The sequence below is a fragment of the Loxodonta africana genome, chromosome 13 (assembly GCF_030014295.1).
Source record: "Loxodonta africana isolate mLoxAfr1 chromosome 13, mLoxAfr1.hap2, whole genome shotgun sequence".
NCBI classification, from domain to species: domain Eukaryota; kingdom Metazoa; phylum Chordata; class Mammalia; order Proboscidea; family Elephantidae; genus Loxodonta; species Loxodonta africana.
This window is the reverse complement of record NC_087354.1, coordinates 7,678,058-7,703,801: the sequence shown is the minus strand read 5'-3', so window position 1 is coordinate 7,703,801 and position 25,744 is coordinate 7,678,058. Positions and strand designations below refer to the sequence as shown.

Here is a 25,744-nt window from a genome sequence, read left to right as displayed (position 1 = left end):
AATGGGAGGGAGATACAGAATATGTGGCTAATTGCCTCTATGAAAAACTGCCTCCTTTGTCATGAGATCGGAAGAACTGGATAGTACCCAGCTACAGTTACTGAACATTCGATCAAAGATTCTGTAGCAGAATCCTGATCAAAAGGGAGAAAATGCAAACAGAATTTCAAATTCTCATGGAATCCAGAATTCCTGGAGCCATTAAGTTTGGATGAACCCCTGAAACTATTGCCCTGAGATAATTTTTAAACCTTAAACTAAAAATATCCCCTGAAGTCTTCTTAAAACCAAACAATAGCCTGGCTTCACTAGTAAAAAATGTCTTCCTTGAGTGGTATGCTGTTTTAAGAACTATCTGTATGGGATAAAGGTGACAACAGCAACTCGAAAGTTTAGGTAGGAACCTCAGGGAGCAGTGAGTGTATTTTAATGTGGAAGTAACAATTCAGAAAAGGAGGGCGAGAATGGTTGCACACCTCAAAGAATGTCATCAGTGTCGCTGAACGGTACATGCAGAAACAGTTGAACTGGTGTATGTTTTGCTCTGTGTATTCTCAACAATAACAACAAAATAAATAAAACCTTGAGTTTGGAAAGTTTGTGGCCATTATTTCTCAAAATATTCTTTCTGCCCCCTTCTTCCATCTTCTGAGACTTCCATTATAAGTATGTTGGCATGACTGATTGTGCTTGATTATGGCCCACAAGGCTCTGAGGCTCTATTTATTTTTCTTCTTTTTTGTTCCTCAGACTAGATAGTATCAATTGACACATTTCAAGTTCACTGATTCTTTTTTTCTGTCTGCTAAAATCTGCTGTTGATCCCCTCTAATGCGTTTTTTACTTCGGTTATTGTACTTTCAACTTCAGAATTTCTATTTGATTACTTTTGTAAGTTCTATGACTTTATTGGAAACCCTGGTGGCGTAGTGGTTAAGTGCTACAGCTGCTAACCAAAGGTTGGCAGTTCAAATCCACCAGGTGCTCTTTGGAAACTCTATAGGACAGTTCTACTCTGTCCTATAGGGTCACTATGAGTCGGAATCGGCTCGACGGCAGTGGGTTTGGTTTCAGCGGGTTATGCCTTTATTAGTTATTCTTGATTTGGTGAAACGTTGTTCTCATATGCTCCTTTAGTTAGGTAGGCAAGGTTTCCTTTAGTTCTTCAACTTATTTAAATAGCTTATCGGAAGTCTTTGACTAATAAGCCCCACATATGGGCTTCCTCAGGGGCCATTTTTATTTTTTGTGCAGTGGCTAAGCATTTGTCTGCTAACGAAAAGGTCGGCAGTTCAAACCCACCAGCCACTCTGCAGGAGAAAGATGCAACGGTCTGCTTCTGCAGAGATGTACAACTGTGGAAACTCAAGGGGCAGCTCTACTCTGTCCTATAGGGTCACTATGAGTCGGAATTCAACTTGATGGCAATGGGTTTGGTTTTTGGGTTTATGGACTTTTCATTCCCCAATTTTTTTTTTTTTTTAGGTGATTTGGATAGTCTCTTGTTTGTTTCAACTGTTATCTGCTGCCACAGGCAGCTGTGAAATTTAAACATTTATCTGTGATTAGTATGAGTTGGAATTGACTGGATGGCAACTGGTTTTACATTTGACAAATGTCCCATGGAGAAAGGCTTTACTCAGTGGGTAGCTCCCTGTCATGTCAAATACAAACAGCCTTTCAAATAGGGTCTTCCAGGGAACCACCAGCCACTTCAAATAATAACAATCCTTGAAATCGAAGCTTTGAAAGAGCTCCAGCTCTGTTGTATCCATACTAGTCTGCCAGACTGCACCAAGAATGTGGGCTGTTATTTTTCAAGGCTACTGCATAGCTGGAGAGTGGGAGATGGAACTAGGGCAAATTCAAATGACACAAACCTTTCTGGTCTTACAAAGATTCAACTGCTTTTATTACATAAATGTTCCCTGGGTTACTGTCAGTCTGGTCAACTTCCACAGTTATGTAGAAGGTTGATTCTGACTGTTTTTGCCAATTTTTCTTTCTTTTATGGAAGAGAGAATTTTCAGAGTTCCTTATTGCACCATTTTTGCTGATATCCAGTTACAGTTAGTTTCCAAATAAGTGTTCTTTAAGAATTTTATTGTCAATTCTACTTGCTGCTATCTCCACAGAGCAAATTAGTTGATTTTTTTAAAAGGATGAGAATTACAGTAACTCAAGAAAAGTTGACATTAATGTCAACTGAATGCAAATTATGTTAAAAAATTTTATTATAAGAACATAAGCAAGTTGCTGAAATGAACGGAAAAATAAATGAAAAGGATAAATATATGAATTTATAAGGTATTTATGGATTTATTTTATAACTTATCTCAGCATTGCTTGCCAATCAACAGAACTCCCAGTATGTAGTGAAAATTAAAGTCAATCTTAGACATTTTGCTCACTTTCAATTTTGTTGTTACAAAGATATAATTGCCAAAGTAAGAGGATAGAACATACTTGAGTAGTTTAACTTGTTAACTTTAAAAGTTTGTTAACTTTCTTACCTTTGAAAACTTCCATTTTTACTCTTGCCCAAGGCTTTATTTCACCTTATTGACAAATATCTTAAGAGCAAAAGCTGCTTCTAGTTCATTCCTTTGCCTTTATCAAGGTTCTTGCTTTCTTTTAGCTATTGGCATGATAATTCCTTACTTTTTTTTCAGCTGTCATTAAACTTTTAAGGTTCTTAAAATATATTTCAACCAGCACTTTTAGTTGCTTTCAACAGAAAATTTGTTCTGAAAAAACCTACCAGAAACAGTTTTCCCTGTAAAGTAAGCAAATTACCCTAGAAACAGGCCTCCCAGATATGGGAGCAATAACTAAGCCACAATCTGGTTATATTCTATGAACATGCTCTTCTTTATCTTTCTACTTTTGTTTCTACACAGGATTTTTTTTTATTCCAAAATATTATCATCATAATTTAAGAATTAGGTGAGAACTAGGAGAGTATCCAGTACATTTCCTTTGAAAAAAAAAAAGCTAAAACAATTTAAGAACGGCCCTCCCCACTCCAAGATTTTTTTTTAATCTTTGATTATTTCCTATACTTCTTTTGAGGTTCAGTATTTTATGTTTACATATTTGATCCATCTAGAATTTTTCCTGAGGTGAAGTATAAAATATGACTCCAACTTGGCAATGTTTTTTCTAGATAATGTGATCAGGAATAGCTTTCTTTAGAAGGTTACATTTAAATGTCATGTTATTTCAGACACGTAAAAATGTTGGAGAGGGCATAGCAGGCATGGGGAATGGAGGAACAAACATGATGTGTCCAAGGCAGACTAGAAAGGCTAGAGTATAGAGAAGAAGGTGTGTGGTAGAAGACTGGGTTGGAGAGGTAGAAGGGCCTGTATTATGCTAATGGACTAGATGTTGGGGTCGAGAGAGGGCAATCTAGGAGGAGCACCTGGTAATGGGAGGCTGGTGCCGCTGATATGGCTAAGACTAAGTGTGCATGCAAAAGCTGGACAACGAATATGGAAGACTGAAGAATTGATGCCTTTGAATTATGGTGTTGGTGAAGAATATTGACGATACCAGGGACTGCCAGAAGAAAGAAAAAAACTGGGAGAATGTGTAGCCAGAATGCTCCTTAGAAGAGAGGAAGGCGAGACTTCATCTCACTTACTCGGACATGTGATCAGGAGGGACCAGTCCCTGGAGAAAGACATCATGCTTGGTAAAGTAGAAGATCAATGAAAAAGAGGAAGCCCTCAATGAGATGGATTGACACAGTGGCTTCAACAGTGGGCTCAAGCATAGCAACGATTGTGAGGGTGGTGCAGAAGCAGTGTTTCGTTCTGTTGTGCTTAGGGTAGCTATGAGTCGGAGCTGACTCAACAGCACCTAACAACAACGTTGTTTGGTCAAAGAACACTTCAGGAGATATTTTTGGTTTCAAGTTTAAAGATTGTCTCAGAGCAATACTTTCAGGGGTTCATCCAGCCTCAATAGCTCTAGAGAGTCTGGATTCTATGAGAATTTGAAATTCTGTTCTATATTTTTCCCCCTTTTGATCAAGGATTCTTCTATAGCATCCTTGATCAAAATGTTTGGTAATGGTAGCTGGCATCACTCAGTTTCTATTGTCTCATGGAAAAGGAGGTAGATGTTCATGGAAACGATCAGTAATGCTTTCCACTTCCTCCTCCTGTTCCTGACTCTCCTTCTTACTCTGTTGATCCAAGTGAATAGAGACCAATTTTTGTGCCTTGGATGGCTGCTTGCAAGCTTTTAAGACCCTAGGCATGTAACAGCAAACTAGGAGGTAGAACAGAGACACACTAAACATGATTATTAGGCCAATTACCTGGGATGTCCCATGAAAATATGACCCTAAACCTCCATAGCAAGAAACCAAATCTGATGACGTATTTCCACATGAACAGCCTCAGCAGCTGCTCTTTTTTTTTTTTTTTGAAAAATATTAATCACAACAACATTTGCCAATTCAACTTTTTACTAGCAGTAGAATTGTTGGGTCGTATGTAGTTCTATTTTTAGCTTTTTGAGGAACTGCCACACTATTTTCCACAATGACTGTACCATTTTATGTCCCCACTAGCAATAGATAAGAGTTCCAACAGCCTCGTCAACATGTTATTTTCTTTTTTCAATCTTAACCATCCTAGTAGGAGTGAAATGGTATCTCATTACGGTTTTGATTTGTTTCTCTCTGATACCTAAGGACATTGAGCATCTTTCATGTGTTTGGTGGCCATTTAAATACCTTCTTAGTGAAATGTCAATTCAAGTTCCTTGCCCATTTTTTGGTTGGGCTGTCTTTTGTTTCCTTGTGCAAGTTTCATATATGTTTTGGTTATCAGATTCTTATTGGATATATGGTTATCAAATATATTCTCCCAATTGGTAGGTTGCCTTTTACTTTTTTGATCATCTCTTAAAGAACAAAAGATTTTTTTTAGGAGGTCCCATTTATGATTTTTTACTGTTCTTGCTTTCATCATTATGTCAGATAATCCAGTTATGTCAGTTAAAAGCTAGGCCCAAGAGTGCTGCCCCTGCATTTTCTTCTGGAAATTTTATGGTTTCAGTTTTCACATTCAGTTCCTTATTTCATTCTGAATTTCTTTTTGTGTATGGTTTCAGGGATGTATCCTCTTTCATTTTTGTTCACAAGGAAATCCAATTTTCTCAACACTGTTTATTGAAGAACTCTTCTTTCCCCATTGAATAGACTTAGCACCCTTGTCAGAAATCAGTTGACCAGGGACGTGTGGTTTATTTCTGTACTCTCAATTGTATTCCATTGGTCTATGTGTCTATTTTTATACCAGCACCAGGCTGTTTTGATTACTGTAGGTTTATAATATGTTTTGAGATCAGGAAATGCCAGTCTTCCTACTTTTTTCTTTTCTTTCAACATTGCTTTAGGTATTCAGGGCCTCTTGCCATTCCATACAAAGTTGAGGGTTAGTTTTTCAGTTTCTGTAAAGAAGGCTGTTGGATTTTGATGAGGATTGCTTTGAATCTATACATTGTTTTGGGTAGTATTGACATTTTAACCGTATTAAGTCTTCTAATCTATAAACTTTCCTTTTTTTTTTAGATGTTCTATGAACGTCGGAAACCCTGGTGGCATAGTGGTTAAGTGCTACAGCTGCTAACCAAAGGGTCGGCAGTTCGAATCTGCCAGGTGCTCCTTGGAATCTCTATGGGGCAGTTCTACTCCATCCTATAGGGTTGCTATGAGTCGGAATCGACTCGAGGGCACTGGGTGATTTTGGGTTAATCTATGAACATGGAACATCTTCTTATTTATTTAAGTCACTTTAAATTTCTTTTAACAGTGCTTTGTAATTTTCATTGTTTAAGTTCTTAACATCCCTGGTTAAATTTATTCCTTGGTATTTTGTTCTCTTAGATGCTATCATAAATAGAATTCTTTCCCTAATTTCCCTTTCAGATTTCTCATTGCTGTTGTGTAGAAATCCAACTGATTTTTGTTTGCTGACCTCGTACCTCGCAACTTTGCTAACTTCCTCTATAAGCTCTAGACGTTTTCTTGCGAGCTCTTTGGGATTTTTTATATGTAGGATCATATTACCCACAAATAGAGATAATTTTACTTCTCCTTTTCCAATCTGGACGCTTTGTAATTCTTTTTATCTTATTTCTCTGGCTAGGACTTCTAATACAATATTGAACAGAAGTGGTGAGAGTGGGCACCCTTGTTTTGTTTCTGATTTGAAGGGGAAAGCTCTCAGTCCTTCTCCATTAAGTATCACATTGGCTGTTGGCTTTTCACATATGTCTTGAATCCTATTGAGAAATTTCCCTTCCCTTCCAATCTTCTTTAGGGGTTTCATTAAGAAGTGGTGTTGGATTTTGTTAAATGTTCTTTCTGCATCCATAGGTATGATCACGAGGTTATTTCCCTCGGTTCTATTGACGTGATGTATTACACTGATTGACTTCTAATATAGAGTCATTTCTACATTCCTGGTATAAATACCACTTGGTCATGGTGCATGACTCTTAATAGCTGTTGGATTCTGTTTAATAGCATTTTGTTCAGGATATTTGCATCCATATTTGTAAGAGATACTGACCTGTAGTTTTTCTTGTGACATCTTTGTCTGGTTCGGGCATTGTGGTTTTATGTTGGTTTCATAAAATGAAGTGTTCCCTCCTTCTCTATCTTTTGGAAGAGTTTAAACAATACTGGTGCCAATTCTTCTCTGTTTGGTAGAATTCCCCAGTCAAGCCATCCAGTCACGGACTGTTTTTTTCTTGGGAGGTTTTTGAGCACCGATTTGACCTCTTCACTTGTTATGGGTCTATTTCTTCTTGAGTCAGTTTGGGTGCTTCTGAGAATTTGTTTCATCTAGGTTATCCAGTTTGTTGCTATACAGTTGTTCGTAATTATAATTATTTCTGTTGGGTTAGTTGTAATGTCCCCTCTTTCATTTTTCTTTTGTTTTGGCTATTTGCATCTTTTTTCTTCTTTGTTAGCTTAGTGAAATGTTTGCCAATTTTATTGATCTTTTCAAAGAAACAACTTCTGGTTTTATTTTTCTTTTGTTTTCAATTTCATTTGTTTCTGCTGTGATCTTGCTTATTTTCTTTCTGCAGATATGTTTAGGCTTAGTTTGCTCTTCTCTTTCTCGTTCCTGGAGTTGTTGAGTTAAGCCGTTGATTTGAGATCTTTCTTCTTTTTTCATATAGGCATTTATTGCTACAAGTTTCCCTCCAGGGGCTACCTTCTCTGCATCCCATAAGTTTTGGTATGTTGTGCTTTCGAATCTAAGACATTCGTGATTTCTTCCTTGACCCATTTGTGTACCGTTTAATTTTCACATTTTTGTGTATTTTTCAGTTTTTTTTCTTTTTCTGTTATTGATTTCTAGTTTCACTCCATTGTGGTCAGAGAAAATACTTTGTACGATTTCAATCTTTTAAAATTTATCAAGACATTTTGTGACCTTACATGTGGTCTAACCTGGAGAATCATCATGTGCACTGGTGTGGAATGTATATTGTCATTGGGTGGAGTGTTCTATACATGTCCATCAACTGTAGTTGCCTTACAGTGTCATTCAAATTCTGTTTCCTTATTGATCTTTTTTCTAGATGTTCTGTCCGATATTGAAAGTGGTTTATTGGAGTCTCCAACTATTATTGTAGTACCATCTGTTTTTCCTTTCAGTTCTATCACTGTTTGCTTTACATTTAGGTGATTTGATGTTTGGTGCATATGTGATTGTTAAATCTTTCTGATTAATTGGCCTTTTATCACTATGTAATGTTCATCTTTATCTTTTTTAACAGACTTTGTCTTAAAGTCTACTTTTTCTAATATTGAGATTGCCACCCCAACTCTCTTTTGGTTATTATTTGCGTGGAGTCTTTCTTTCACTTTCAACCTATTTGTCCTTGGGTCTATGGTTTGTCTGTTACAAAAAGCATAGGGTTGAATCATGTGTTTTTTAAATCCATTCCGCCACTGTCTTTTGATTGGAGAATTTAGTCCACTTAGATCCATTGTTACTATCCGCCATTCTGTTATTTGTTTTGTGTGTCTTAAACCTTCTTTGTCTAAGTTTGCTTGTTTTTGTTCTATCTGGTTTTTGTTCGTCCTATCATCTGGTTTTTGTTCCTTCTTTACTACCTTCTTTTTAGTACTGTGTTTTATTTAGTCTCTTGGATTTTTAGAGGTTACAATATTTTACCTTCTGAATTTGTCTTCTGTAACTTCACCTACACTTGCAAAAATCTTGGAAATTAACTCAATTAAAATTAAGCAGCAATTTGTTGACTGAAAGTGTGTGGGCTGGAAACCATAAAGTCATGCAAAGTCCGTATCTGCAGAAATGTGAGGGACTTCCAGGAGCTTCTAGAGAGAGTGTTTTCTGAATAGTTCGACAATTGACAGAATCTAGTCTGGTCAGGACCCATTTTCAGTCTGGTCAGGACCCATTTGCTTGAACTTTTTGCATTACCTAAAGCCCAGCCAGGGCGGATACGAACCTCTTTTGGTTTTCATAACCCAGTGGTCAGAGGGAGCTGACTGGTGCCCATCGTTTTTGTTCTCTTTGAGAACGGTCATGGGCTGAGTGGCGAGCGCGGGACAAGTTTTTTCCCAAGCATATTGGCCTGTGATAAGCTGGCTCCAGCCGGCGTTTCCAGAAGAGGTGCTTCTTAACCAGTTTACGTCTCGTTTTGGGGACTGGGTCCAGCAGGCTCTCTTCTGCCATTCGCACAGGTGTGCGCACGCGTCCGCTCCTGGTTCCGAGTGGGGACGTGACCGCGCAGGGCCCGTCGTGGTCGCCTTCTCCTGGTCGGCTCGGTGCACGCCGCCCGCGGTGCACGCCGCGCCGGCCCGTCCCTCCCCTCCGCGGAGAGCTGAGGCTGAGTGAGCCGCCAGGTGGCCCCTGGGCTCTCTGTCCGGGACAGCAGCTTCGGTGGCCCGCGGGGAGCGCCGGGAGCGCGGCGAGGGCCGCTCGACTCCTTCCCACCGCGAGGGCAGGTGTGCGCGTCCCGGAAAGCGAGGGAGCAGGCAGCGGCCGGGGTCAGCCAGCGGGGCGGGGGGCTGGGGGCGGGGCCGGGAGAGCAGGGGGCTGGGGGGGCGGGGTCAGCCAGCGGGGCGGGGTCAGCCAGCGGGGCGGGGGGCTGGGGGCGGGGCCGGGAGAGCAGGGGGCTGGGGGGCGGGGTCAGCCAGTGGGGCGGGGTCAGCCAGCGGGGCGGGGCCAGGAGAGCGGGGGGCTGGGAGGGCGGGGTCAGCCAGCGGGGCGGGGGGCTGGGGGCGGGGCCGGGAGAGCAGGGGGCTGGGGGCGGGGCTGAGAGAGCGGGGGGACTGGGGAGGGGCGGGGTCAGCCAGCGGGGCGGGGCCAGGGGAGCGGGGGGCTGGGGGCGGGGCCGGGAGAGCGGGGGGCTGGGCCGGGAGAGCGGGGGGCTGGGGGCGGGGCCGGGAGAGCAGGGGGCTGGGGGGCGGGGTCAACCAGTGGGGCGGGGCCGGGAGAGCGGGGGCTGGGGAGGGGCCGGGAGAGCAGGGGGCTGGGGAGGGGCGGGGTCAGCCAGCGGGATTGGGGCCAGGAGAGCGGGAGCTGGAGGGGCGGAGCCGGGAGAGCCCCGCCCCGCGAAGAAGGGGCGGAGCCGGGAGAATCCGTGTCCGGGAGGAAGGGGCGGAGCCGGGAGAGCCCCAGTCCCGGGAAGAAGGGGCGGAGCCGGGAGAATCCGTGTCCGGGAGGAAGGGGCGGAGCCGGGAGAGCCCCCGTCCCGGGAAGAAGGGGCGGAGCCGGGAGAGTGTGTGTCCGGGAGGAAGGGGCGGAGCCGGGAGAGCCCCGCCCCGGGAGGAAGGGGCGGAGGCCCGGCGCTTCCTGGCGCATTCCCGGCCCGCCCGAGTGACTCACGCTGGCAGGAAACTCCCAGTGCCCGCCCGGGACCCCCGAGCCGCCGCGCACCCCCGAGCCGCCGCGGACCCAGGTCAGGAATTTGCTGCCTCCACCCGCGCCCCATGGCCACCGGGGGGGCCTGGGACCCTACAGGGCGGCGGCGGTGACGGTTCGGGGCCTCGCGGCCCGGCCGGTCGTGTCCCTCATCGTCTCGGCCTCTCCGGCGGGGCCCCCCGAAACCACCCGGGACCCTTGAGCCCCGGTTTTCCGGCCCCTGGACCCTGGGACCCGGGATCCCTGGTCTCCCAGACCCCCAGCCCCTGACCCTTGAACCCCGGACCCCGACCCCCAGCCCCTGACCCTTGAACCCCGGGCCCCACGTCCCCGGCGCGCGGCAGAGCTGCTCTGGGGCTGGAGTTCGCCGGTGTCATGCGTGGATCGTCCGGCACCGAGGGGAAGCCCTGGGGCCTGAACCGGCGACTCGAGAACCGAAACCGCTGTGCAGAGTCTGGGAGCGGAATTCTGGGCTCTGCGAGGGAGCCAAGATGGTTACTGTGGGTGCGGCTGCTCGGCGCAGCCCTGAGGGGGTGTGGATTCGAGGCCTGCGGTGTGTGCGCTCGGTTTGCAGCCCAGAGTGGATGTCACGAGGGGGCTGTGGGAATAATTTGGAAGTGAGGTTTAAGCAGAGCTTCTTAACCCCAGAGAGGCTGTCGTACGATGTCAACTCTAGTGTTAGAGGGTAACGATATGGGTAATGATGGTTTACTAAACTCTGTGTAATTGGTGCTTATCTGGGCGACTAGGACTTGACTTGTCGTTTCTCGTGGTAGAGTACTCTTGACAGTCTCGCTGCCTCGCGAGCCCAGTGGTATTTCTTGCCATTTTCTGATACAATTCCTCAACTGATTGAGATTGAAGCAGAAATGATACTGTAGCGCAGATTGCAGTACCTGACAGACTTGCAGCAGTTTGGTGATTGTCCTAGAAAATCCTTACCCTGGGCTCGCCGTCTGGAGGCTGTGGCCTGGAGGGTGCGTGCCCAGTGCCCTGCACTTGTGCTGGTTAGGAGTCTGCACGGCTGTCCCTTACCCTGCAGTTTGGTACTGGTTTTCCATGTAAATCATACCTGTAAATAAAAGCGTGCCCTGGGCAGGTGTGACTTTGTAGGAAGGAATTCAGTGGGGAGATGGTGCTAAGGCTCTAAGAGTCCCTACTGCCTGCTTCCCTCTGTGGTATGGTCTCCAGGGTGACAGACAAACACGGAATTGTGGTGGAAACCATTTCCTGTGTTTAATACACATTTGGGTACTAACAAGTCACACAAAGAAATTTTATCCCCAGAGGTTTTTATTTGTTTGCTTTTGAGTCCTCCTGACTCCCCAGGTGGACTTGTGTTCTCTCAATCAGTCTCATGTACGTGTTCTGTCTGTACCCAGCCTTTTGATCTGTGTTTCACTAGCATGGGCTTACAGAGGCCACACCTGTGACTTAGACTGCCCAGTTGGTCAGTGAAGAGGAAGGACAGAGACTTCTCCAGCAGGTGACTTCTGGTTGACATCCGCTCCAATAATGATCACTTGAGCCTGGGTGGGCCAGTTGCTTGGCCTGCTATAGCCTGTATTCTTTCTTCCATAACATGGTAGAAATACCTATTAGATGGTTATGAAGATCAAATGAGACTGTGTAAGAAATGTGCTGTATAAGGGTAAGTTACTATTAGTGTTAAGTGGTATTAAATCTTCTGTTGGAAAACGTTTCGTAGTGTGCAGTGTTAAGTAACTAAATATACAATGATTTTTTTGTAGATTTACTGAGTTGTCCAGTCATCATCATACTCCAGTTTAGAACATTTTCATTACCCCAATAAGATTCCTCATGGCCATTTACAGTTAATCCTCATTCAAAACTCCCACCCCAAGTGATCACTAATCCACTTTTTGTCTCTATAGATTTGCCTTTTCTGGACATTTAATTAAGGGGTTTTTAATGTGTGGCTTGTTTTACTTAACCTTATATTTTTGAAGTTTATTCATGTTATAGCATGTATCAGTGTTTCTTTTTTTTATTGCTAAATAGTATTTCATTTCATGGTATGGGTAGACCACATGTTGTTCATCCATTCACCAGTTGGTGAATATTTGATTGTTTATACTTTTTTTGGCTGTTATGAATAATGGTGCTATACACAATCCTTTACAAGTCTTTATATGGCCGTGTGTTTTCATTTCTCTTGGGTAGAAATCTAGGAGTGTAATTGTTGGGTTATAAGGTAAATTTGCATGTTGCTGTGATACTGGAAGCTTTGCCACCGGTATTTCAAATACCAGCAGGGACACCCGTGCTGAACGGGTTTCAGCGGAACTTACAGACTCAGAAAGACTAGGAAGAAGGACCTGGCAGTCTGCTTCTGAAAAAATTGGCCAGTGAAAAACAGGAATAGCAGCAGAGCATTGTCTGATATAGTGCTGGAAGATGAACCCCTCAGGTTGGAAGGCACTAAAGATATAACTGGGGAAGAGCTGCCTCCTCAAAGTTGAGTTGACCTTAATGACATGCATGGAGTCAAGCTTTTGGGACCTTCATCTGCTGATGTGGCACGACTCAAAATGAGAAGGAACAGATGCAAACATCCATAAATAATAGGAGCGTGAAATGTACGAAGTATGAATCTAGGAAAATTGGAAGTTGTCAAAAATGAAATGGAACACAAAAACATTGATGTCCTAAGCATTAGTGAGCTGAAATGGACTGGTATTGGGCTTTTTGAACCAGACAGTCATATGGTCTATCATGCTGGGAATGACAAATTGAAGAGGAATGGCATCACATTCATCGTCAAAAAGAACAGTTTAAGATCTATCCTGAAGTACAAGGCTGTCTATGATAGGATAATACCCATATGCCTACAAGGAAAACCAGTTAACATGAGTATTCTTCAAATTCATGCACCAACCACTAATGCCAAAGATGAAGAAATTGAAGATTTTTACCAACTTCTCCAGTCTGAAATTGATCAAACATGCAGCCGAGATACACTGATAATTACTGGCGATTGGCATGTGTAAGCCGGATATGAAGAAGGATTGGTGTTTGGAAAATATGGCCTGGGTGATATAAACGACGTTGAAGATAGCATGATAGAATTTTGCAAGACCAATGCCTTCTTCATTGCAAATACCTTTTTTCAACAACATGAACAGTGACTATACGTGTAGACCTCACAGATGGAATACACAGGAGTCAAATTGACTACATCTGTGGAAACATGATGGAAAAGTTCAGCATCAGCAGTTAGAACAAGGTCAGGGGTTGACTGAGGAACAGACCATCAGTTGCTCATATGCAAGTTGAAGTTGGAAAAAAACTAGAATAAGTCCACGAGAGCCAAAGTATGACGTTGAGGGTATCCCACCTGAATTTAGAGACCATCTTGGGAATAGATTTGACACACTGAACACTAATCACTGAAGACCAGATGATTTGTGGAATGACATCAAGGACATCATACATGATGAAAACAAGAGGTCATTAAAAAGACAGGAAAGAAAGAAAAGACCAAAATGGATGTCAAAAGAGACTCTGTAAGTTGCTTTTGAATGCCGAGTAGCTAAAGCAAATGGAAGAGATGATGAAGTAAGAAAGCTGAACATAAGTTTTCAAAGGGTGGCTTGAGAAGACAAAGGATGAAATGTGATGAAATGTGCAAAGACCTGAAGATAGAAAACCAAAAGGAAAGAACATGCTCAGCATTTCTCAAGCTGAAAGAACTGAAGAAAAACTTCAAGCCTCGAGTTGTAATACTGAAGGAAAATATTAAATGATGCAGGAAGTTATCAAAAGAGAATATAAGGAACACACAGAATCATTGTACAAAAAATAATTGGTTGACGTTCAGCCATTTCAGAAGATAGCATATGATCAAGAACCGATGATACTGAAGGAAGAGGTCTGCGCTGTGCTGAAGGCATTGGCGAAAAACAAGGTTCCGGGAATTGACGGAATTCCAATTGAGATGTTTCAACAAATGGATGCAGTGTTGGAAGCTCTCACTTGTCTATGCCAAGAAATTTAGAAGATAGTTACCTGACCAGCCGACTGGAAGAGATCTATACTTGTATGATGCGAAAGAAAGTCATCCAACAGAATTCAGAAATTATTGAACAATATCATTGATACCACACACAGGTAAAATTCTACTGTAGATCATTCAGGAATGATGATTGCCAGAAATTCCAGCCGGCTTCAGAAGAGTTTGTGGAACAAAGGATATGCTGATGTCAGATGGATCATGGCTCTCTTAGTTATCTAGTGTTGCTATAACAGAAATACCAGAAGTGGATGGCTTTAACAAAGAGAAGTTTATTCTCTCACCGTCTGGGAGGCTAGAAGTCTGAATTTAGGGTGCCAGTTCCTGGGGAAGACTTTCTCTCTTGACTCTGGGGGAAGGTCATCAATCTTCCCCTGCTTAGGAGCTTCTCAGTGCAGGGACCCAGGATCCAAAGGACGCGCTCTTCTCCTGGCTCTTGTTCCTTGGTGGTATGAGGTCCCCTGTCTCTCTGCTTGCTTCTCTCTTTTATATCTCAAAAGAGATGGACTTAAAACACAATCTAATCTTGTAGATTGAGTCTTGCCCCGTCAACATAACTGCCACTAATCCTGTCTCAACATCGTAGGGATAGGATTTACAGCACATAGGAAAATCACATCAGATGACAAAGTGGTGAACAATTACAAAATACTGGGAATCATGGCCTATCCAGGTTGACAGATATTTTTGAGGGACACAGTTCAATCCATGACAATGGCTGAAAGCAGAGAATACTAGAAGGATGTTTACTTGTGTTTTGTTGACTATGGAAAGGCATTCGACTCTGTGAATCACGACAAATTATAGACAACATTGTGAAGAATGGGAATTCCAGAACACTTAATTGTGCTCAAGAGGGACCTGTACTTAGATCAAGAGGCAGTCATTCGAATAGAGCAAGGGGAAACTGTGATTTAACGTCAGGTATGAGTCTCGGTTGTATCCTTTCACCATACCTATTCAACCTGTATGCTGAGCAGATAATCCAAGAAGCTGGACTGTATGAAGAAGAATGGGGCATCAGGACTGGAGGAAGACTCATTAACCTGTGTTATGCAGGTAATACAGCCTTACTTGCTGAAAGTGAAGAGGACCTGAAGCACTTACTGGTGAAGATCAAAGACCACACCTTCAGTATGGATTATACCTCAACATAAAACCAAAATCCTTGTAATGGACCAATAAGCAACATCATGATAAATGGAGAAAATACTGAAGTTGTAAAGGGTTTCATTTTACTTGGGACCCTTGTAAGCAGCAGTCAAGAAATCAAACGATGTATTGCATTGGGCAAACATGCTGCAAAAGACCTCTTTAGAGTGTTGAAAAAGTAAAGATGTCACTTTAAGGACTGAGGTGCACCTAACCCAAGCCATGGTGTTTTCAATTGCCTCATATGCATGTGAAAGCTGGACAATGAATAAGGAAGATGAAATAAGAATTAATGCCTTTGAATTATGGTGTTGGCGAAGGATATCGAATATACTATGGACCGCCAGAAGAATGAACAAATCTGTCTTAGAAGAAGTACACCCAGAATTCTCATTAGAGGCAAGAATGACGAGACTTCGTCTCACATACTTTGGACATGTAACAGGAGGGACCAGTCCCTGGAGAAGGACATCATGCTTGGTAAAGTGGAGGGTCAGTGAAAAAGTGGAAGACCCTCAATGAGATGCATTGACACAGTGTCTGCAGCTGTGGGCTCAAGCATAACAATGATTGTGAGGATGGTGCAGGACTGTGCAGTGTTTTGTTCTCTTTCACATAGGGTCACTATGAGCTGAAACAGACTTGGTGGAACCTAACAACAGCAGCTTTATTGTGGCGTCTTAGGTTTTCTATGTATAGGATCATGTCATCTGTGAAAAGTGATTGTTTTACTTGTTACTTCCTGGTTTGGGTATTTTTTATTTCTTTTTTGCCCAGTTGCTCTGGGTAGGACTTTCAGTACAATATGCTATAACACTAATGAGAGCAGTCATCCTTGTCTTGTTCCTGACCTTAAGAAGAAAGCTCTGTCTTTTTTCAGTGAGTACGTTAACTGTGGGTTTCATATGTTGTTGTTAGTGTCTGTCGAGTTGGCCCCTGACTTATGTGACTTCATGCACTACAGAATGAAATACTCCCCAGACCTGAAATTCCTGTCATCACTTGCAGATCAGGCCTTTGTAATCCATAGAGTTTTCATTAACCGGCTTTTAGAAGTAGATCATCCTTTCAGTTTCACCCTGTTAGTGTCTTTGAAGCTAATGCCTCTTGTAGACAGCATACAGTTGGATCATGTTTTTTTTTTTTTAATCCAGTCTGTTAACCCCTGCCTCGTGATTGGAAAGCTTAGTCCATTTACATTTAATGTAAATAATGTTACGATAGAATTTACATCTGCCATTTTGTTGTTTACTTTCTTTATGTCTCATGTCTAGGGAACTTAGGGCTGAGATTGGGGGCTTGAACACGGCAGCTCTACAGGAGCTAGTGGAGAACCTGGGACTATGAACACAGCAGCTCTGGCCTGATTTCAGGTGATCTTAGTGGAAAGTTTCAGAGCATTGCAGATACAAGGTTTGCTTTTCTAGTACTGGATTATGAATGAAGTCTGTCCCTATGTCTATCTTTAAGTTGAATTTGTAAGTAAGTTAGAACAGTTATGTATAGTTTGTATCTAACGTCAGTTAGTCCGATGTTTGTCATAGATTGTGTACCTTCCTATGTATAAAAAACACTTCCAGATACACAAAAACAGCTTCAACATAATAATACAGTAGTAGTAGTAGTAATAATAATAATAATAATAATAATAATAATAATAATAATAATAATAATAATGTTTTGATGCGTGTTACAAAGTAGCACCCGTTTGTTATTATGAACCATTGTATGTAGCTTGAATTTCTAATATCGTAGACTTTCCTGGGGTTGGTTCGTACCGGTGGGTTGTGTGTGAGTCAGGCGTTTGTGACCGGGGACTGCCTGTGTTACTGGGGTGGGTTCGTACCGGTGGGTTGTGTGTGAGTCAGGCGTTGGTGACCGGGGACGGCCTGTGCTCAGACGTGGGCTCAGGAACCCGGGGGCGGCCTGTGCTCAGACGTGGGCTCAGGAAAGAAACCAGTTGCTGCTGAGTCGACTTCAGCTCATGTGACCCCGTGTGTGTCAGGGAGAACTGTGCTCCATAGCATTTTCATTGGTTGTTTTTTTTTTTTTTTGGAAGTAGATTGCCAGGCCTTTCTTCCAGGTACCTCTGAGCAGACTTATCCTCCAGCCTTTCAGATAACAGCTAAAATGCATTACTCAAGAAAGTAAGAATGTGTTATGTCTGTGTTGGTTTTGAGCCTGCTGTGAATTTGTGCTGTTTGGCAGAAGCACACGGAGCATTCGTTTTTCTGATCCGTGCCTCACTCAGCTTCTGCATGACTGCCTACCCTGGCATGTATGGGTGTAGGGACAGCAATAGGCCTTGAACTGTAACTTTCAGATTTCTTAGTTGTAGATAAGACAGATGGACAGTGAATTGAATCTGAACCCTTACGCCATTCTCTTAGGAGGAGGAGGCTACTAACAGATGTGGGGTGTATGCTGTTTTGCAGGCTTTATAGAACCTCATTAATGCTGTAATAGTCATAGCCACAGCTCTTACTTGCCATCCCTGAACTTTTCAGGCTCTGTTCTTCCCTGTCTCTCAGGGCAGCTCTGCATGGAGGGATTCTGCCCCGAGCGGAGGGAGGGACCCTGCCCCATGTGGAGGGACCCTGCCCCGTGTGGAGGGACGCTGCCCCACACGGAGGGACCCTGCCCCACAAGGAGGGACCCTGCCCGGCGCGGAGGGACCCTGCCCCACACGGAGGGACCCTGCCCTGCGCGGAGGGACCCTGCCCCTCACGGAGGGAGGGACCCTGCCCCACGCAGAGGGACTGTGCTCCACACGGGAGAAAACTGATGTTCTGACAGCAGTGTGGTTCCATCTTGGAATGCGATTCCATAGCTGGAATTTTATGCTGAGAGCTGTGGGGTCCTTCCTGGTGCCAGTGTTGTCCTGACGAGGGTAAGTATTGATAAGTCCTTGAATATAGTCACAGAAGGGGTCATGCTTTGCTCTGAAGAAACACATATCCCTAAATCAGAAATGGGGATGAAGATTTGCATTGTATTTTAATGCCTGTCCAAAGCTCGAATTCCTCTAGCTGTTCAATTTTAAAGAATTTAATTTTTTTTCTGAAACACTGCCTAGAAGAACTAGTCTTCACAAAATTGAGTTTTATAAACCATCTGAACTCTTGGCTAGTTGGGCCAGCTGGCCCTCAGATATCATGGTGTTAGTAAATGTGTTAAATTGAACAGACTTGTACACATGTACAGTGATTTCGATGAGTCCAGAGGGTTCCATGTGGAAACAGTCTTACTCCTCCTGCTCTGGAGACCACGTTGATAAGGTTTTTGTATACATAAGTTGTGTTTTTTTCATTGGGGTGGGGTAGTTTTTACTCTTAATAATTTGCATTTTAGATAATTTACTGTGTGCACTGCACAGTAGTCCCTGTGCAAAGATGAGAGGTGGGGTCCTTGCTCCCTGGAACTGCCAGCTGACCAAGGGTAATAAACACTGCCAACCATCCTTTATCAGGAAAAAGAAAAGGTCCTTTTCACATGCATCTCAAACTGTGGTACACAAGCTTGTGAGAAGCTGTAAACCCTTTTGATGTCAGCATTACAGCATCACATACATCAAAGGTGAAAAGCGCTGGTGAGCCCACTCCTGGGATGCCTCTGCAGGTGGGTCATGGTGGTGGGGAGCTGTGTGGATAATTGTACCCAAGCTCACTGTGTATCATTTGGATATCAGTAGCACATTTCAGGCTTATCTCACAGGTTGCACAGAATTGATTGTGATCCTGTGAAGGGTTCTAGAGAAACTTCTGGTGCTCCCAGGTGCCCTGATTCTGCAGGTCGGGGCAGGAGGGAAGATTTGCTGTATTATTAGGCCTCTGGGTTCTGGCACAGCCTGTGCAGTCCTAGGCATTGCCACCCCGTGGGCCTTGGAGATGTGAATAAAGAGGGCACCATGAGCGCATCCTTCCTCTGTCTACTCTGAGTGGGAAAGGCTCAAGTGTCCTTTGAATTCCTCCTTTTTACATATGTCAGGTGCATACCTGTAGTTGGTCAAGATTGCATATTTATTTGAAAGTCTACTTAAGGTACTGTGCTTCAAGGGGCCTCATTAACTTTATTTGAAACAATTGAGGGGAGCACACTCTAAGGTGGACACCTGCCACAGACTCAGGGTGTGGGGTTGGGTGCTCGTGAGCACCCTGAGTTAACTCTCACCATGGTTCTGGTCAGAAGACAGTGTCATCATCATGTTACCCAGATGAGGAAATGCAGACTTGAAGGCAAAGAAAAAAAACAAAAGTTGCCATCGAATTGGTTCTGACTCATGGAAATGCCGTGTGTGTCAGATTAGAACTGTTTGGAAATAGGTCACCAGATCTTTTCTGAGGTGCTTGTAGGTGGATTGAAACCACTAGCCTTTTGGTTAGTAGCTTAGCGCTTAACTGTTCTTACCAGCCAAAAAAACAAAAACAGCTCATTGCCGTCAAGTCAATTCCGGCCCATAGCGACCCTATAGGACAGAGTAGACCTGTTCCGTAGGGTTTCCAAGGAGTGCCTGGTGGATTCAAACTGCTGACATTTTGATTAGGAGCCGAACTCTTAACCACCGTGCTGCCACCCAAGGACTCCAAACTGTCTGTCTGAAGTCCCTCGGCTAGCAGGAGTTTGTGCACGTGATCTTCCTTTTAGTGCAGAGGCCTCCCAACTCTGGAATTGATTGACTGGCCACTGCTGATTTCTGCACCAGGCACAGTTACGACCTTCTGCTGGTCGTACCGGTAGCTCCTGGGATGAGATTTGACAGGGGAGTGCTGTCCCTTCCTTTGTCTAACAGGGCCCGTGTCCTCACACAGATGCCAGAGTTAATGCTTCCAAGGGCCTTAGGTTTCTTGAAGAAGTTTAAATAATTATTTAAACTCAATACTTACCCTTTCATCTTTTATCAGCTATTTTATTACCTCTCCTACTGGGGTTCTGCTGGTGGCACAGTGGTTAAGAGCTTGGTTGCTAACCGGGTCACCAGCAGTTTGAATCTACCAAAGGCTCCTTGGAAGCCTTATTAGCACAGTTCTACTCTATGCTATAGGGTTGCTATAAGTTGGAATTGACTCATGGGCAAATGGGTTTTATTTTCTACAAATACAGCAGAAGTGCTTTGGGAAGCCACCTCTTGTCTGTCAGTTTGTTGTACTATGGTGGCTTGTGTGCTGGAAGCTGTGCTACCAGGATTTCAAATACCAGCAGGGTCACTCTACTGGACAGGTTTCGGAGCAGCTTCCAGACTAAGACTAGCAAGAAGGATCTGGCAGTCTACTTCAAAAAAAAGATGGGCCAGTGAAAACCTTATGAATGGCAGTGGAACGTTGTCTGATATAGTGGTGGAACATGAGTCCCTCAGGCTGAAAGGCACTCAATATGAGAGTGCTGCCTCCTCAGAGCAGAGTTGATCTTAATAACATGGATGAAGTAAAGCTTTCTGGAACTTTGCTGATGTAGCACAACTTAAAATGGGAAGATACAGCTGCAAACATACATTAACAATTGGAATGAAATACGACTCCAGGAAAATTAAAAATCATCACAAATTAAATGGATTGCATAAAGATCGATATTCCAGGTGTTAGTGAGCTGAAATGGAATGATATTGGCCATTTTGAATCGGACAGTCATATGGTCTACTATGCCAGGAGTGACACAACGAAGAGGAGTAGCATCACATTCATCATCAAAAAGAGCATTTCAAGATCTGTCCTGAAGTAAACGCTGTCCGGATAATATCCATATGACTACAAAGGAGACCCAGTTAACAACTGTTACTCACATATCCACACCAACCACTGATGCTAAAGATGAGGAAATTGAAGATTTTACCAACTTCTGGAGCCTGAAATGGACCACGTGTGCAATTAAGATGAATTGATAATTACCGGTGATTGGAATGTGAGAGGTGGAAACAAAAAAGGATCAGTAGTTGGGAAATATGGCCTTGGTAATAGAAAAAATGCCAGGATTGCATGGTAGAAATTTACAAGACCAATGACTTATTCATCAGAAATACCTTTTTTCAATGACGTAAACGATGACTATACACTTAGAGGTCCTTTAAAGAGGTCCTTTGCAGCAGATTTACCCAATGCAATGCGTTTTTGATTTCTTGACTGCTGCTTCCATGGCTGTTGATTGTGGATCCAAGTAAAATGAAATCCTTGACAACTTCAGTCTTTTCTCTACTTATCATGATGTTGCTCATTGGTCCAGTTGTGAGGACTTTTGTTTTCTTTATGCTGAGGTGCAACCCATACTGAAGGCTGTGATCTTTGATCTTCATTCATTAGTAAGTGCTTCAAGTCCTCTTCACTTTCAGCAAGCAAGGTTGTATCATCTGCATAATGCAGGTTGTTATCGAATCTTCCTCCAATCCTGATGCCCCGTTCTTCATATATTCCAGCTTCTCGTATTATTTGCTCAGCTTACAGATCGAATGGGTATGGTGAAAGAATACAACCCTGACACACACGTTTCCTGACTTTAAACCGATCAGTATCCACTTGTTCTATCCGAACAGCTGCCTCTTGATCTATGTAAAGGCTCCTCATGAGCACAATTAAGTGTTCTGAAATTCCCATTCTTCACAGTGTTATCCCAAATTTGTTATGATCCACACAGTCAAATGCCTTTGCATAGTCAATAAAACACAGGTAAACATCCTTATGGTATTCTCTGCTTTCAGTCAGGATCCGTCTGACATTAGCAATGATATCCCTGGTTCCACGTCCTCTTCTGAAACCGGCCTGAATTTCTGGCAGTTCCCTGTCAATATACTGCTTTCAGCCAGGATCCATCTGACATCAGCAATGATATCCCTGGTTCCACATCCTCTTCTGAAACGGGCCTGAATTTCTGGCAGTTCCCTGTTGATATACTGCTGGGTAAATCTGCTGCAAAGGTCCTCTGTAAAGTGTTGAAGAGCAAAGATGTCACCTTGAAGACTAAGGTATGCCTGACCCAAGCCATGGTATTTTCAGTCATATCACATGCCTGTGAAAGCTGGACAATGAATAAGGAAGACTGAAGAAGAGTTGATGCCTTTGATTTGCGGTGTTGGTGAAGAATATTGAAGATACTACGGACTGCCAAAAGAATGAACAAATCTGTCTTAGAAGAGGTACAGCCAGAATGCCCCTTAGAGGCAAGGTTGGCGAGACCGTGTCTTACATACTTTGGACATGTTGTCAGGGGAAGGACATCATGCTTGGCAGAGTACAGGGTCAGCGGAAAAGAGGAAGACCCTCAACGAGGTGGATTGATAGTGGCTGCAACGATGAGCTCAAACATAACAATGATTGTAAGGATGTCTCAGGACCGGGCAGCATTTAGTTCTGTTGTGCATAGGGTCGCTATGAGTCAAAATCAACTCGACGGCATCTAACAACAACAACAACAACAACAACAACAACAACAACAACAACATACACTTGGACCTCACTAGGAATCACATTGACTACATCTGTGGAAAAAGACAATGGAGAAGCTCAATATCACCAATCAGAACAAGGCCAGGGACCAACCGCAGAACAGACCATCAGTTACTCACGTGGAAATTCAAGTCGAAGTTGAAGAAAATTAAAAACAAGTCCACGAGAGCCAAATATGACCTTGAGTATATGCCGCCTAAATTTGGAGATTGTCTTAAGAATAGATTTGATGCTGTGAACAGTAATTGTCCAAAGACCAGGTAAGTTGTGGTATGATATCATGGACATCATACACAAAGAAAGCAAAAGGTCATAAGAAGACAGGAAAGAAAGAAAAGACCAAAATGGATGTCAGAAGAGATTCCAAAACTTCCTCTTGAACGGAGAGAATAACTAAAGCAAATGGAAGAAATGATGACGTAAAAGAGCTGAACAGAAGATTTCAAATGGTAACTTAAGACAAAGTGAAGTATTATAATGAAATGTGCAAAGACCTGGGATTAGAAAAACCAAAAGGGAAGAACTCTCTTGGCAAAGCAGAAAGAACTGAAGAGGAAATTCAAGCCTCAAGTTGCAATACTGAAGGATTAAATGTATAAAAAATTGAATAATGCCGGAAGCATCAATAGAAGATGGAAGGAAAAAACAGAGTCACCGTACCAAAAACAGTTGGTGGACGTTCAGCCATTTCATGAAGTAGCATATGCTCAAGAACCAATAGTACTGGAGGAAGAAGCCCAAGCTGTACTGAAGGCATTGGCAAAAAACAAGGCTCCAGGAATTGATGGAATAACAACCGAAACGTTTCAATAAACGGATGCAGCACTAGAAGTGCTAACTTGTCTATGCTACGAAATTTGAAAGACAGCTGCCTGGCCAACTGACTGGAATAGATCCATATTTGTGCCCATTCCAAAGAAAGGTGATCCAACAGAAAGCAGAAATTATCGAACAATGTTAATATCACACGCAAGTAAAATTTTGCTGAAGATAATTCAGACGGTGGCAGCAGTACGTCAACAGGGAGTTGCCAGAAATTCAAACTGGATCCAGAAGAGGATGTGAAATAAGGGATATCATTGCTGATGTCAAATGGATCTTGGCGGAAAGCAGAGAATACCAGAAAGAGATTTCCCTGTGTTTTATTGACTGTTCAAAGCTGTTAGTTGTGTGGATCTTAAAAAGTTATGGATAACTTTGCAAAGAACGGAAAGACTTAATTGTGCTCCTTTGGAACTTGTACATAGACCAAGAGGCAATCATTTGAAATGAGTTGATATTGCATGGTTTAAAATCAGAAAAGGTGTGAGTCATAGATGTACTATTTCACCATACCCATTCAATCTGTATCCTGAGCACATAATCAGAGAAGCTGGGCTTTGTGAAGAAGAACGTGGCATCGGATTGGAGGAAGACTCATTATCAATCTGTGATACCCAGATGACACAACTCTCCTTGCTGATAGGGAAGAGGACTTGAAGCACTTACTGATGAAGATCAGAGGCTTCGGCCTTTAATATGAATTGCATCTCAACATAAAGAAACAAAAATCCTTAAAACTGGCCTAATAAGCAACATCAAACATAAATGGAGAGGAGGTAGGGCTGAGATGGTGGAATGGACAGATGCTTCTGGTGAGCCCTCTTACGACAAAGACCCGAAAAACAAGTGAAACGAGTATATTTATGACAAGCCAGGAGCCCTGAACATCAAAGGCAAAGTTAGAAAATGAACTGAGCAGAAGGGGGAGGGAGAGACGGTTCAGAAGTAGAGAGGAGTTACAGAACCTGAATTGCCGGGATCCCTCAGGCACCATTTCCAAGAGTGGCTGCAGCAGGCTGGTACTAGCGTTCAGTCGCAGATTCCTCAGGGAGAAGCAGCCAGCCACACAGCCTACTCACACCTTTGGAACCAGAGAAGAATGGTGCTCTCAGCCAAAGCTAAGTATTTGGGTATACTTTACTGCACTTTTCCCTTCCCCCAAGCCGGCTTCGGCAGCTGTTGATTTTCCTGGCCCTGAGATAGGCCCTGTTGAATGCCTAGAGCAATCCTCCTGGCCTTGGAGAAGGAATAAATTCGCAAGTGGGGGAAAAGATAATTTGCCAGCTCCACTAACTGGGGGAGCTCAGGACAGAAGCGGCTCCTGTCCAGGCATAAACAGTTCGGGGACTTTGAGTACATTTCCCCCTGCATGGACCTGCGTGGGCCTATTTCAGGAGAATAGGCCCTTGTTAGCAGACTACAATGGTTTCAGCTGCGCAGTGGAGAGGTGGGTGTTTGCTGTTTGACACCATTTTGCCTGTTAAACAGGGTCCTCACCTACCCACATCAGGGGCCTAAGGACTGGTGGCTCCATTCAGATCACCCAGCCACCTGCAACAGGGGTCCAGGGATATCTGGCACCTCCCAGTCCTTACAATCAAAAACAGTGCGTGCCCATGGTCCCTCTGCGGAACCCGCCCACCTGTACGTTCTAGGGAAAAGGGACATGCTTTCCTCAGAGAAACTTGGGGGATGATTCTCAGCCCCCTGCCTCTTTCAAAGCATGACCCCCTGCTGCAACCAGATAACCGTACCTACGCCAATCACCCCTGTCCCTCCAAGACTGTAGGACAGGGCCTGTACCACACACTTGATTATCAGCTACCTGGACACCTGAGCTGAACTCATATAAGAAAAGTGAATGGACTCCTAGACTGATATACCTGATAACAGCTCTAGCCATCTGGGGATAGGATGTCAGAGCTCCAAAGGCAAAAATAATCAAGCTAGCTCACTCAAGCAACCCATTTGGGCATGTCAAAACAAAACAGCAAGAAGCTGTGATACAGTAAACAAACGGAAAATAATTTAAAACAATAACTTATAGGTGCCTCGGAGTCAACAGTCAATATCAAGTCACATAAAGAAACAGATGATGATCTCCTCAACAAGCTCTCAAAACAAAGAATCAAGGGATCTTCTAGATCAAAGTGCTTTCCTGGAATTACTGGATGCAGAATACAAAGGATTAATATACAGAACCCTTCAAGACATCAGGAAGGAAATGAGGCAATATGCAGAACAAGCCAAGGAACACACAGATAAAGCAGTTGAAGAAATTAAAAAGGTTATTCAAGAACAGAATGAAAAATTTAATAAGCAGGAAAAATCCATAGACAGATAGCAATCAGAAATTCAGAACATTAACAGTAAAATTACAG

The 25,744-nt window shown here is 43.4% G+C and overlaps 1 protein-coding gene across 1 annotated transcript in view; it reads left to right on the top strand.

The window, feature by feature from the left end:
- Positions 1 to 9,848: 9,848 nt before the first annotated feature.
- The window catches only part of CYFIP1 (cytoplasmic FMR1 interacting protein 1), a 195,790-nt gene continuing 179,894 nt past the window's right edge, over positions 9,849 to 25,744 (top strand). The window contains exon 1 of the mRNA XM_064296201.1: positions 9,849 to 9,963. The gene's annotated coding sequence lies outside the window, so the exon portion shown is untranslated. The remainder of the gene's footprint in view (positions 9,964 to 25,744) is intronic.